Below are 14,047 nucleotides of genomic sequence, written 5' to 3'. Positions count from 1 at the left end.
GACGTTACAGCACAGGTCGCCCCAGAGTTACAACGCCGAATGAGGACCGGTATTTGGCAGTTACTGCCAAAAGAAACAGGCGGAGGACAGCCTCAGACCTGTCTCGTCAGCTCTCTTCAGCCACTGGTACGACAATTTCAAGGCAGACCGTGTACAGACGCTTAGGGCAGATTGGTCTATATGCTCGTAGACCTGTCAGATGCGTTCCACTTACTGCAACTCACTGTCGCCTGCGGTTAGCCTCGAGTCGAGAGCATGCATTGTGGACAATCCAACAGTGGGTTTGTGTGATGTTTTCCGACGAGTCCAGGTTTAGCTTGCAGTCTGTTTCTCGCCGGACTTTCATATGGAGAGCTCCAGGTACCCGTTACCACCAAGAAAACATCATTGAACGACACCGTTACGGTGGTGCAGGAGTGCTCGTTTGGGGTGGAATTATTCTGGGTTCCAGAACTGACCTGCATGTTCAAATTGGAACCATGACAAGCCAAATCTATCGGGACGTCATTCTGGAACAACATGTACGTTTGTTTCGGGGCGCACAATTTGTATTTATGGATGACAACGCCCGTCCTCACCGTGCAAACATTGTAAGCGAATGCCTTCAATCGGAGTATATCACCCGTATGAACTGGCCAGCATTCTCACCGGACTTGAATCCAGTAGAGCACGTGTGGGGCATGCTTGGCCGACAAGTTGCAGCCCGTCAACCTCCTCCTACATGTCTACCGGAACTTCGGAGAGCATTGCTTTTTGAGTGGTGTAATATGCCCCAAGACCAGATCGATAATTTGATACTCAGCATCCCTAGGCGTTGTACAGACTGTATTGCATCGTCTGGGAGACATACAATGTATTAACAATCATACCAACCATGTAATATTGTTTTTCTTTGTAAATAGGTTTTTTTGTAATTTGCTCCAGGGAGAAAAAATCGTTAATTTTTTTTAAAAATATCAAACATATAGCATCTTTTTTTGCTCTTTACCTTTTTTTTAATAAATAAGCTTTACAAATAAGTCAAATTTGTTTTTCTTCTAACTCTTCCTTTGCCTGATTTTGCATTATCCTTAATTTATGGACATGAGTGTAGTTTCAACTTACAATTCCTTACCAGAATGAGTTTTTAGAATCGCGTTAAATGCAAATGAGTAGTAGAGAGTATTAAAGTCAAACTTCATTGACTTCGACAGAGAGAATTAGATTTCCTGAATAACGCGCGTTTGCCTTTTGGCTACGTCGCTCTTAGCTCCTACTACGCTCGGCCGTATTACTAGCTAATTTAATATTAGGCACCAACTGGTTAGAAATTGTGTTAGCCTCGGCTAAATCTCTTTAGTTAGTCATTAGTTAAGTTCTTATTTCTTACATTTTTTAGTTTAAGCCGAAGCGGAGGCTTTGTTGTACGTTCTAGGAAAGGGACCATCTATACGTCTTTATTTTGAGCAATAAAGAATAACTAACTCTTCGTGAGTCTACATTTCTCTTTGTGGACTTAAGCGATTATTCGCTTAGAAGTTTCAACCTTTTATCTAACAGCTAAAAGAGGGGTTAATTACCTTTATTTCTCAAAATAAGAACTTAAAAGATGGCTCCTTCAGAGCGTACAACAAAGCTTCCCCTTGGGCTTGAACTTAAAGTAATAAGAAGTAAAACTTAAATACTAATGCTTAACTAAAAAGGTATAGCCGAAGCTATCAAGATTTATAAGTAGTTGGCCCCTAAATATCAACTAAGCTGGAGAAGCTATCAAGGGCCTGAAACAAAGGCCGAGCGCAGTAATAGCTTGGAGAGAGAGTGTAGCCACAAGGCGCACTAGTCAGAATTTCTGGCTCTCTAATGAAGTCAGTGGAACTTCGACTTAAATAGCCCTCTTACTCATTTGCATTAACCGCGATTCTAGAAACACATTCTGGTACGAAATTGTAAGATGAAATTAGGAGGGACAGGAGAGTAGTTTTAACTAAAGATTGTAAGGATCTTAAGTTTTACTAACGTTTATTTTATTTTAAATCTTTACTATCACTTCTTATTTTCTACTTCCGGCCAGAATTATAAGCGTGAAGGATTTTATGCAAAGTTTGTCTGGCGAACGCCAAGTATTTAAGTGTGGCCTTTTTGCCAAGCGAAAGAGAGGAAGCAGTGAGTCAACGCAGGCCGCTTACCTTAGAAGTTACGCAGTTGCTGTTTGCCTTCCAGGCCAGAGGTTTTAATCCTCTTGATAAATTAAACGTATTGTAGTGTTCACAGTCTCTGTGCTACATACGCTTCCTGTTATTATAAGGCCAATCTTCCACGTGTATTATTCTAAAGTTAAATTAGAGTTTAGTTTTATTTTTATACTTTTACGTTAGACCCTGAGTGGCGGGTCATTGTATTCCGAAGTACGGAAGTTATTGTATATAGAGAAAAAATAAAGGGTTTTGTATACCCTTCGTCTGTATCCTGTCTACTTACCACAATTAGTGAACATAGCTTTAGTAAGCTCTCTGTTCCGAGTCAGGTCCTTGTATGTTCTCGAAGAAGATTAGAAGGAACATTGAACCTGATAAGATAACTGTTAAAAACTTAGTATAAACCTCACAAGTTCTCTATCTTCCTCAACACTTAGTTAATAGAGGTAAAAGTGAGGAAATGTGAGTGACTGTTAAAAACTTAGGATGAACTTTCCTCAACACTTAGTTAATAGAGATAACTATTAAAACTGTTAACTGTTAAAACTTAGGATAAACCTTACAAACTGTTAACTGTTAAAACTTAGGATAAACCTTACAAGTTCTCTAGCTTCCTCAACATTTAGTTAAAAGAGATAAAAGGGAGTAATTGTTAAAAACTTAGGATAAACCTTACAAGTTCTCTACCTTCCTCAACACTTAGTTAATAGAGGTAAAAGTGAGAAAATGTGAGTAACTGTTAAAAACTTAGGATAAACCTTACAAGTTCTCTAGCTTCCTCAACACTTAGTTAATAGAGTTAAAAGTAAGGAAAAGTGAGTAACTGCTAAAAACTTAGGATAAACCTTACAAGTTCTCTAGCTTTCTCAATACTTTAGTTAACAGAGATAAAAGTGAGGAAAAGTGAGTAACTGTTAAAAATTTAGGAAAAACCTTACAAGTTCTCTAGCTTCTTCAACACTTAGTTAGCAGAGATAAAACTGAGGAAAAGTGAGTAACTGTTAAAAATTTAGGATAAACCTTACAAGTTCTCTAGCTTCCTCAACACTTAGTCAATAGAGATAAAAGTAAGTAACTGTTAAAAACTTAAATAAACCTTACAAGTTCTCTAGCTTCCTCAACACTTAGTTAACAGAAATAAAAGTCAGGAAAAGTGAGTAACTGTTAAAATTTTAGGACAAACCTTGCAAGTTCTCTAGCTTCCTCAACACTTAGTTAACAGAAATAAAAGTCAGGAAAAGTGAGTAACTGTTAAAAATTTAGGACAAACCTTACAAGTTCTCTAGCTTCCTCAACACTTGATTAACAGAGATAAAAGTGAGTAACTGTTAAAAACTTAAATAAACCTTACAAATTCTCTAGCTTCCTCAACACTTAGTTAACAGAGATAAAAGTGAGGAAAAGTGAGTAACTGTTAAAAACTTAGGATAAACCTTACAAATTCTCTAGCTGCCTCAACACTTAGTTAACAAAGATAAAAGTAAGGAAAAGTGAGTAACTGTTAAAAACTTAGGATAAACCTTACAAATTCTCTAGCTTCATCAACACTTAATTAATAGAGATAAAAGTGAGTAACTGTTAAAAACTTAGGATAAATCTTACAAGTTCTCTAGATTCCTCAACACTTAGTTAACAGAGGTAAAAGTGAGGAAAAGTGAGTAACTGTTAAAAATTTAGGACAAACCTTGCAAGTTCTCTAGCTTCCTCAACACTTAGTTAACAGAGATAAAAGTCAGGAAAAGTGAGTAATTGTTAAAAATTTAGGACAAACCTTACAAGTTCTCTAGCTTCCTCAACACTTAGTTAGCAGAGATAAAAGTGTGTAACTGTTAAAAACTTAAATAAACCTTACAAGTTCTCTAGCTTCCTAAACACTTAGTTAACAAAGATAAAAGTGAGGAAAAGTGAGTAACTGTTAAAAACTTAGGATAAACCTTACAAATTCTCTAGCTGCCTCAACACTTAATTAATAGAGATAAAAGTGAGTAACTGTTAAAAACTTAGGATAAATCTTACAAGTTCTCTAGATTCCTCAACACTTAGTTAACAGAGATAAAAGTGAGGAAAAGTGAGTAACTGTTAAAAACTTAAATAAACATTACAAGTTCTCTAGCTCCCTCAACACTTAGTTAACAAAGATAAAAGTGAGGAAAAGTGAGTAACTGTTAAAAACTTAGGATAAACCTTACAAATTCTCTAGCTTCCTGAACACTTAATTAATAGAGATAAAAGTGAGTAACTGTTAAAAACTTAGGATAAACCTTACAAATTCTCTAGCTTCCTGAACACTTAATTAATAGAGATAAAAGTGAGTAACTGTTAAAAACTTAGGATAAATCTTACAAGTTCTCTAGATTCCTCAACACTTAGTTAATAGAGATAAAAGTGAGGATTCCTACAACCTTACTGTTAATGTGAACGAAGATGCGTAGCATTATGTAAAAGAATCTAGTAATTATGAACTGCACATTCGAAAAAATGAATTTATTTACAAAACTATTATACAAAACTATGATCATTATTTCATTAACAAAAAATGAAACTGTCTCGGACGTTAGAGCTGTCCTTTGGGATTCCAATATACGTACCATTGAAACTGTCTTATAGATGAAAATCATTCACTGTCTGATTTTTATGTACACATTTATGAACCTAAGAAGAGACTGGGCTAACAAGGGAGCTGGATGCACGATTCCATTTTATGAACATATTGTCCTGGAAAACCTAAGATAAAAGTGGAAGATCTGATAGAGGTTGAGCAGACGTCGGTTGAAGATGGCATAGACATACACCAGTTCTTGCATTTATTCAGTGGCTATAGAAGTCACATAGCTTAAAGAGTTCTAAGCCTTGTTCGCATACCAGTGTTGAAATCTTGGCACTCATAACCAATCCTAAAAAATAAATGCAGTGAGAGGTTTAAAAGAACAATATTTAATTAAAATTTTCGAATAAAAAAATTAATTCATCAACAATTTGAAAATTTTGCTTTCCACTTTAACAGAGCTGCTATCGGATCGGTTGATTGAATGTAGAATGTAGAATTTTAAAATTGATGCATCGCAAAGAGGAATTCATAATTTTATTTGTTTATTTATTTATTTATTTGAACTTTAGAACATTAGTTTACTAAAAGTTCTGTATATTCAGCTAAAAATGCGTAGGCATGAACTTTACATAAATAAAACTAGCTTAAATAAGTATAAAAACAAAAAGTGAAACACATTTAGGGAAAACGAAAATCTGGAATGTTTCAGATTTTAAATTACATCCAAAGAGGCGTTTTTTTACCGTTTTGTGTGTTACCTTTATTTATTAAATATCATGTTCTTTGCACTTAAACCATAAAATTTAGTTCAATAGAAGTGTCGCAAAATAATTTAAAAATAAGCCTATCTTTAGAATTTCCGATACACAGTTCGACGCGCTAGAGATAAAAAGTTTTTTTTTTTCCCCCCGTAGAGTGTTGCCATTGCTTGCTTTGAAATCGTTGAGTTTGTTACTCAAAAATTCGTTAAAAGTTTGCGAAATATGAAACCGATAACAAAACAAATTCCAAATTTCAAATGTGGTCTTCCACAGGCCCATATTCGCAGTACGGTTACCTCATTCAAAATTCTCTGGCTCTATGTACCGTTGTTTTATCGCAATACGAGAAATATACATACATTTATGCAGATTTTTCATTATTTAATTTCTTCAAATATAATGCAGGACTCTAACATTTTGTGGCAACAGTTCGAAAAGTGAACTGACATTTATAGGAGTCCTACGCAAAATGGCCAAAACGAAAGTAATAGTCCTTCGGGACTCAAATCCCTTTGGACTAATTAGGAAAAATTTAACTAGAGGATGTTTAAATGCAATTAACAAATTTCCAGAAACACAGAACGCATCTCTAATATATAGTAATGGGGGGGGGAGGGAGGCTCGGTGATACATAAAAATAAAAATAAATAATTACGCAAGAAACATCCCTCCCCCAAAATCTGAAAGCTTTCAGATTTTATATCACCCCCAAACGGAGGCTTTTTCATTTACACACACATATACGTTGCGAAAGCATTTGGGCTAATGCCCCTTTGCGTTAAAAATATTTAAAAGCAGCACAACTTTTGAATGTCCGATAGACAGTCTAGCGCGTTGGAGGTAAGAATATTTTATTTTCTACAGTGTTGCCATTCTTCGCTCTGAAATCGTTGATTTTTTTAATCAAAAATTCGTTAACGTTTTACGAAATATAAAATCGATAATAAAATAAATTCCATATTCCGAATTCGGGCTTCCAGGTGCCCATGTTCGGGTGGAAGATTACATTATTCAAATTATGATGACTCTAGCTATCGTTGTTGTTTTTCACAATTGGAGAAACATACACACATTGATGCAGATTCTTCATTATTTAATTTCTTTAAATATAATACAGGTGACAATATTTGGTAACAACAATCTGAAAAGCGATTCAACGCTTTTAGTGATTCGACGCACAATGCCGTTTCGAGATTAATAGCTCTTCTGGGCTAACAAGGATAAAACACGTATTGTTCTTTTTTCAGTAAAAGCATATTTCGAGCGATTGCTAGATTTCATGTCAACTCACAGAAGTCACTCAAAAAGGTTACTGTTGAAGTAGGTAACATGTTATGAAAAGCGAAATAGTGTATCTGCACACTTTTATAAATGCTTACGATCGTGCCTGAAACTGATGTTCATAATTTTAAAACTGAATTACCAGAAACTCATTAAAAGGATGCTGGTTTCGTGTTTTGATTGTTTTGAATGTTAAATGTTACCCGTGAGAATACGTCCGTACGTTTTCTTAAAGCTGGCGTGAAATTTTATTTCATAAAGTTTAAACGAATAAAATGGGTATTGTATTTTATACACTTCCCTCACAGCTGGATATTCAGTTCTGTTGCTGAAAAAAATGTTCTATGGAAATAATAGTGTTAATATTTCATTCATGTTTTATTTCTCTGCTGGTTGAAAATTGTAAAAAAGTCTTTAATTTTTCAATAAACATTAAAAGGATATTTATTGTTTGGATGTAATGAGTTTATAACTAATTTGGAAATAGTCATCTTCATCCATTACACATATAAAATGTGAATTTCTGTACCAAGGAGGTACCTTTTAAGGCAATTGTCAATGAGCGTAAGATTACTTATGGAAATGAATGATGAACAGCAATCAAGAAAGACAACAGCTACGCTCCCAAATTTAATGTCTTATTTCAAAGCTTCCTTGTTAGGTATACAGTGAGTGTAAAAGGTTTTTGGACTAATTTTGTTCATAAATTCCCTCAAATTTATGCAACAGTAATTGACAGCATTTATTACTATGAAATCTTCATTGCTTTTTCTAAAAATTTGGGCTTACAAGCAGAATTTCCCTGTGCAGTTAATCTTTTGTTTTAATTCTGTAAACTTCTGCTGATGCTGTTATCGATACGAAGCCTGAGCAAACAGTGACAATAAAAATTTGCTGTAAAGCGGGAATCGATGCTGTTGCTTTCAAACAAACTTTGGCTGGTGGTAGAACTTGGTTTTGTTTATGATTCTAAAACAAAACGGTTGTCATCAGCTTGGGTTGGTCAAAATCTACCACCGTCTGTTTCAGAAATCTCAAGTAAAGAAACATGTTGATGACATCTTTGATTGGAAAGAGACAATTCCCAAGTAATGGTTTTGACTGACAAACCGTGAACACCATAATTTATAAGGATATTGTTCACATACTGAAGAGAATTCAGCTCGTTAGGAGGCCCACCAGCGGCCGAGCGGTAAAGTCGCTGAACACTGCTAGTTCAGTCCGAGGTTCGAATCCCGCGAACGGGCTGGCTGCATGGGTGTTTTCGTGGTTTTCCCCATGTGTAACGTGTATACGAGCCAGTTTCCCTTAGAAAGTCCTCCACGAAGGCATCCCTTCCCCTTAGGCAGATAGCCCTCGTGTGCTTTGCCATAATTAAATACACCACACCATCAGCTCGTTAGGCCTGGAAAGCTCAGTCAATAGCTGGTGTCTGCTGCTCTATAGTGTGTTAGTACACAAGTCTACCGATAACTGGTGTCTGATGCACTGCAGTGCGCCATTACACAGTTCTATCAGTGACTGGTGTCTGCTGCACTACGCTGAACCATTACACATTTCTGTCAATAAATAGATGGTGTCTGCTACGTTGGTAATCTAAGGGGCCGTTCTCACTGGGGTTTATCTGAGCTAACGGAGTCAGTTCCGTGTGTCGACTAGTTCCACTATGACTGCACTTCAGATTTTTCAACTTGTGCCCTATGGAAAAAAACTGGTTTTGGAGATGGGTTGGATACGTCAGTTGTGTTCATTAGCTCAGATAAACCCCAGTGGGACAGCCCTTAACTGGTATCTGCTGCATTAAAGTGTGCCATTACACGTTTCTATCAATAACTGGTGTCTGCTGCACCAAAGTGTATCTACAGTGTCCCATTTCACGCTTCTGTTAATAACTGGGGTCTGCTGCACTACATTGTACCATTACACAGTTCTCTTAATGACTGGTATCTGCTGCACTACAGTGTGCCATTACACAATTCTGTCAATAACTCGTGTATGCTGCACTAGAGTGCATCTACAGTGTGCCATTACACAGTTCCGTCAATAAATTGTGACTTCTCCACTACATTGTACGATTACGTAACTCTAACTGGTGTCCGCTGCACCAGAGTTTGCCATTACACAGTCCTATTAATAATTGGTGTCTGCTGCACAACAGTGTGTTATTACACAGTTCTGTCAATAATTAGTGCATGCTGCACTGGAGTGTGCCATTACACAAATGTATCAGTAACTGGCGTCTGTTGCTACAGTGTTCCATTACATAATTCTGTCAATGACTGGTGTATGCTGCACTAGAGTGTATCTACAATGTGCCATTACACAGTTCTGTCAATAAATTGTGGCTTCTCCACTACATTGTTCCATTGCAGAATTCTAACTGGTGTTTGCTGCACCAGAGTTTGCCATTATACAATCCTATCAATAACTGATGTCTGCTGTACGACAGTATGCCATTCTGTCAATAACTAGTGTATGCTGCACTGCAGTGTGCCATTAAAAAATTCTACTGCTCTCAAGAAATTTTCCGCACAAAGTGTGACAGTTTTTAACCATCCTTTTATTCAGAAAATCGTAACCAGAGACTTTAACTGTGTTCCGAAACATAAGTTCTACGAAGAAATCAAACTAACTCTATGAAAGGGCGAAATGTTGTATAAATAAATGAAGAGCTGTGGATAGAAAACTAAAAGGTAATAATGTTGTCTTTTCAATTGCTATTATGTATGAACTTAGTCATAAAACAGTTTTAGACTCATTGTGCATAAATGAAAGGAAAGAAAGTGTTTACTTAGTGACATAAAGGGACTTATTGCTGAATAAGAATTATTAAAAATAATAATTATTAATAACAATATTATAATTAATAAATAAAATAACAATAAATAGATAAAACAATACAATAATAGCAGAAATAACAATTATTAATGAGATGTTTACTTTACAGGATACATACACTTGCTAATAACTTACAGGCTAGATGCTATTATGATATATGCAGTTCTCGGACGTTTCCCATCTTGGGTTTTCCAGGATATATCATTTTTAGCTGCTGTCTTCAAGTCTTGGTAACATATACACAGTTTTTATTTCGAGGTATAAAGTCCTATTTCCTTCACACTTGGATATGCAACAGTGATGAGTTTGAACTAAACAACTGAACAGCAATCAGGACTCACATTTTGGTTACATAGTAGAAACTTCTCAAAAATTTGAAAATGGATCACAATAAGCAAAACATTTTTTTTTTCTTTACCACATCTTTTTTTCTATGTTCTTTATTTGAAGTTTGATAATCTGCAACAAAAATTTACATTTAGTTTTTTTTTAACTACATTGCTGAACTTCACGATCAATAAGAAAATTTAAAAGACTGAAAGGCTAGAATATACGACATCATTAAGAGTAAGTCTGTGGCAACATGCAACTACATACATATTTGCATATATACCCAAAAATGTTTCAGAAAATATGAGACATAAAAGTGCTACAATGCTCTTTATCAGAATATTATGATTTATTTTGGCTTCCATTTGTTTTAAATTTTAGTAAATGTTAACTGTGTTTAGACAATTTATCTCCTATTAAAACAACTATGTGCCTTTCTTGATGCATTAATCTTGTTATAATTGTACCAGACGAGATATGAACACTGCAACTTCTGGGAAAAAAAAAAAAAAAAACTCAGTAAAGTAAATGGGTTCGATTTGTGATCAGAACACTTTTCTGCAAATGATGAGGGAATTGATTTTTCTTGATTTCTTTGATTGGAAATTTTTTTATTTCCAATCAAAGAAAAATCGTTACAGTTACAGAAGACTAAAAGCAGGCGGTTTTCTTACTGGTAAAGAACATGTTTTAGAAATTCTTCATGATAAACAAAACAATAAGTGTAATATTACTTGATCCAGTTATAAGGTATTTCTGCCCCCTTCCTTGCATGCCTTAGTGGTGTGGTGGTCTGCACGCTGGGCGCGTATTCCAGAGGTCCGTGGTTCGATTCCCGGCCAAGAAGGCGTTGCTAATTTTTCACTTCCCTTGTTTTCAAAAAATACCTAACGCCTCTACACATTTTTATTGAAAAGAAACTGAGAGAGAAGAAGGTGAGAAACTGACAAGAGAATTCATAAGTTAGTTATAAAAATATTATTCTATAAGTCAGTAAATAGTAAGCTCGATTCGAAATATAAATTAATTCTACTTTAATTAAATCTATTTTAATAAAATTAATTTAATCTATTTTAATTAAAATTAATTAATTTAATTACTTTAATCTATTTTAATAAAACTGTAATTGAAATTGGCACTAATAATTTGGCTTAGATTTCCCATAACTGCTTAACTGTTATTCTTAACAGCCTGCCATAGTTAATATATATATAGCCTCTACATCTTTGAACCAGCCGGTATAGTTACGCTGACTAATGATTAGTTACGTTGACTACTGGTTAGTTACGCTGACTGTCATACTGATGGCCGGGCTCGAATTTTTGAGTAGATGTGGCTGCGCGTAAAAATATAGTGTCTGTGCGGCAAGAGGGCACTTAAAATAGATGGCGAGTCGAAAATCCTTTCGAGAGGTGGATGGTAGAAAAAGAGAGACGGGAAATCCTCAAACTACCCATGGGGTGCGAGACAAACTAAACTCAAAATTGGGCCAGAAGCTTAGTTATCTATTTACACATTACTTTAATCACCTGTGGCATTTGAGAGGTTCTGGCCTAGACGTACCGTCTTTTTAATTGTTTATCCATTATACTAATTTAATGCAAGCTAATTTAGATAATAATTAAAATAAAATTTTTCCCTATCTACATCTTAGAGTGCAACTAAAATTGAAATCAAGTTGCTTTTAGGAGGCAACAGACAATGTGCGATAACCTTAAATAAACTGAAACTTATATAATTAATAATTTAATACGCAGGAAGTTAGCCTAAAGTAATCGTTGCCGTCGAATCTAAGTCTTAAATGAGAAGCTATGACCTTGATAATTTAGGCAGAGAGGTTTGGCAGCGGTTCTGACCGTAGCTCTAATTTCTGGCCAATCTCTGCGACTCCGACGTTAGTCCGATTTACTTAAAACTCAGCCAACGCTTGTTAGGCTTTTGCAATTGTAAATCTCCAACAACAAATTACTTTGAATTTTAAGTTCACATTTGTGCATCGTAAATCCTTACAAGTTGCGGAAATTTAAACTGTGAGCACAAGCCATGCATCAGTTACGTTAAAAATGTTCGATTAAAGGATTATTTGTATTTCCTTCTAACTCAGTTGTTATTTCCTAAGACAGAGCGGAATGGTAAAGTCGCTGAACACTGGTAGTTCGGTCCGGGGTTCGAACTCCTGCAAACGGGCTGACTACATGGGCATTTTCATGGCTTTCTCCATGGGCAACGTGTACCAACAGTTTTCCTTAGAAAGCTGTCCATGAAGGCATCTCTCCTCTTAGGCAGATAGATGGCGAATGCTACTGTAGATATTATTTAGATATATATATTTTATATAGATAAAAATGTTTAATATATTTTAGATATATAAATATATATATATATATTTAAAATCCTTCTATACTTTTAGTATATTATTTAGATATATATTTTTTAGATATATATTTCTTAGATATATATTTTTAGATATATATAAATAATTTTAGTGAAATTATACGTGGAACTGTAGCAAATTTTTTTTAATAGGGTAATATGAAAATCTAAAGAAGCGAAGCTTTGTCAGAAAAGTAAGAAAACAGGGGCGAGACTATTTAACATTGAGTAAATGGCTAGTTGGCTGAGTTGGCGAGATATCGCCAAAGTGGCGATGGTTTAAGGCGACATTTTATCGCCAAATTTGGCGGAAAATTGCCAAAACTAAACAAACTTTTTTAAAATTGCCAAAAATAAAGTATGCTAGTGTAGATAGCACTAGAAGACTTTGTCGTAGTAAAGATGTTTATTACATAATTAGTAATTTATTGTAAGAAAGCATGCGAGAGTTTTTGTATTAAACATGTATGTATTCGAAAGCAATTCTAGGAAAAAGGCTCGCGCTCACTTTGCATTCAGTGAAAAGTATGAAAATTTCATGCTGTTCCTATGTCTGTGTTCCTGAACTTCTATGCGTGATTTATGTAACTGTTCTCGTTGTAATATTTATAAATATATTGTTGCACGCCTTCGTTATAGACTGAATGCACACATAATTCACGATATCTCGATAAAATTTATTTTACCAAAAGGAAAACATCATACATCTGGAACCTTCCACAAAAACACTCGTACAGCTCTTCACAGTATCACAGAGCCCAATCAGCAATCACATTTCAAAATACAAAGAACGTTAAATACAAAGCAATGCAAAGCATATCTAAAGAGCGAAGCACACACGGAAATATCTCAATACTCCGAACTCACGCTACACTAAAAAAAAACTACTGAGAAACTGGTGCTATCCCGGTCTTATATAGTTTTGTCCTGGCCGCCAAGAGAGTTTTAGTACCTTCTCGAAATTACTGGAAGGCATATGAGTGCCAGATACGGTTACAGCTGCATATAGCATCAATTACAGTTATTCAGTTACAATACCCATTGCAGTTATATAAAGACCGGATTAAATGTCGCCAAATGATTGCCAAGCTTGGCTAGGTTTGGCAATTTTGCACCCAATTTGGCGATAAAATGTCGCCCAAACCATCGCCATTTTGGCGATATTTCACCATCTCAGCCAGCTAGCGATTTACTCAATGTTAAATGGAATCGCCCCTGTTTTCTTACTTTTCTGACAAAGCTTCGCTTCTTAAGATTTTCGTGTTACCCTATTGAAAAAAATTTACTATATTTTCACTTATAATTTCACTAAAATTATTTATATACATATCTAAAAATATATATCTAAAAAAATATATATCTAAAAATATATATCTAAATAATATACTAAATATATAAAAGGATTTTAGATATATATATTATATATCTAAAATATATTAAATATTTTTTACATATCTAATATATATATATATATATATATATATCTAAATAATATACTAAATATATAAAAGGATTTTAGATATATATATTTTTATATATCTAAAATATATTAAATATTTTTATATATCTAAAAAATATATATCTAAATAATATACTAAATATATAAAAGGATTTTAGATATATATATTTTTATATATCTAAATATATTAAAAAATATATATCTAAAATATTTGTAACAACATTTTTATTTAATATTATCGTTAAATCGTATAATAAATCTAAGAATCAAATTAAATTTGAAT

General features: G+C 34.4%; 1 protein-coding gene across 2 annotated transcripts in view; it reads right to left on the bottom strand.

The window, feature by feature from the left end:
- Window positions 1–4,644: 4,644 nt before the first annotated feature.
- Window positions 4,645–14,047, bottom strand: part of LOC118183673 (carbonic anhydrase-related protein 10-like) — a 1,099,923-nt gene continuing 1,090,520 nt past the window's right edge. Inside the window, exons 11-12 of one of the 2 annotated variants that reach the window (XM_085827194.1) lie at window positions 9,721–10,061; window positions 4,645–5,068 (exon numbers count right to left, since the gene is read on the bottom strand). The gene's annotated coding sequence lies outside the window, so the exon portion shown is untranslated. The remainder of the gene's footprint in view (window positions 5,069–9,720; window positions 10,062–14,047) is intronic. The other variant, XM_085827193.1, reaches the window with a different exon arrangement.

The sequence above is a fragment of the Stegodyphus dumicola genome, chromosome 11, assembly GCF_044657685.1.
Source record: "Stegodyphus dumicola isolate Sdum_Otavi_A_Nest chromosome 11, ASM4465768v1".
Taxonomy (NCBI): domain Eukaryota; kingdom Metazoa; phylum Arthropoda; class Arachnida; order Araneae; family Eresidae; genus Stegodyphus; species Stegodyphus dumicola.
This window is presented reverse-complemented; position numbering and strand designations above follow the sequence as displayed.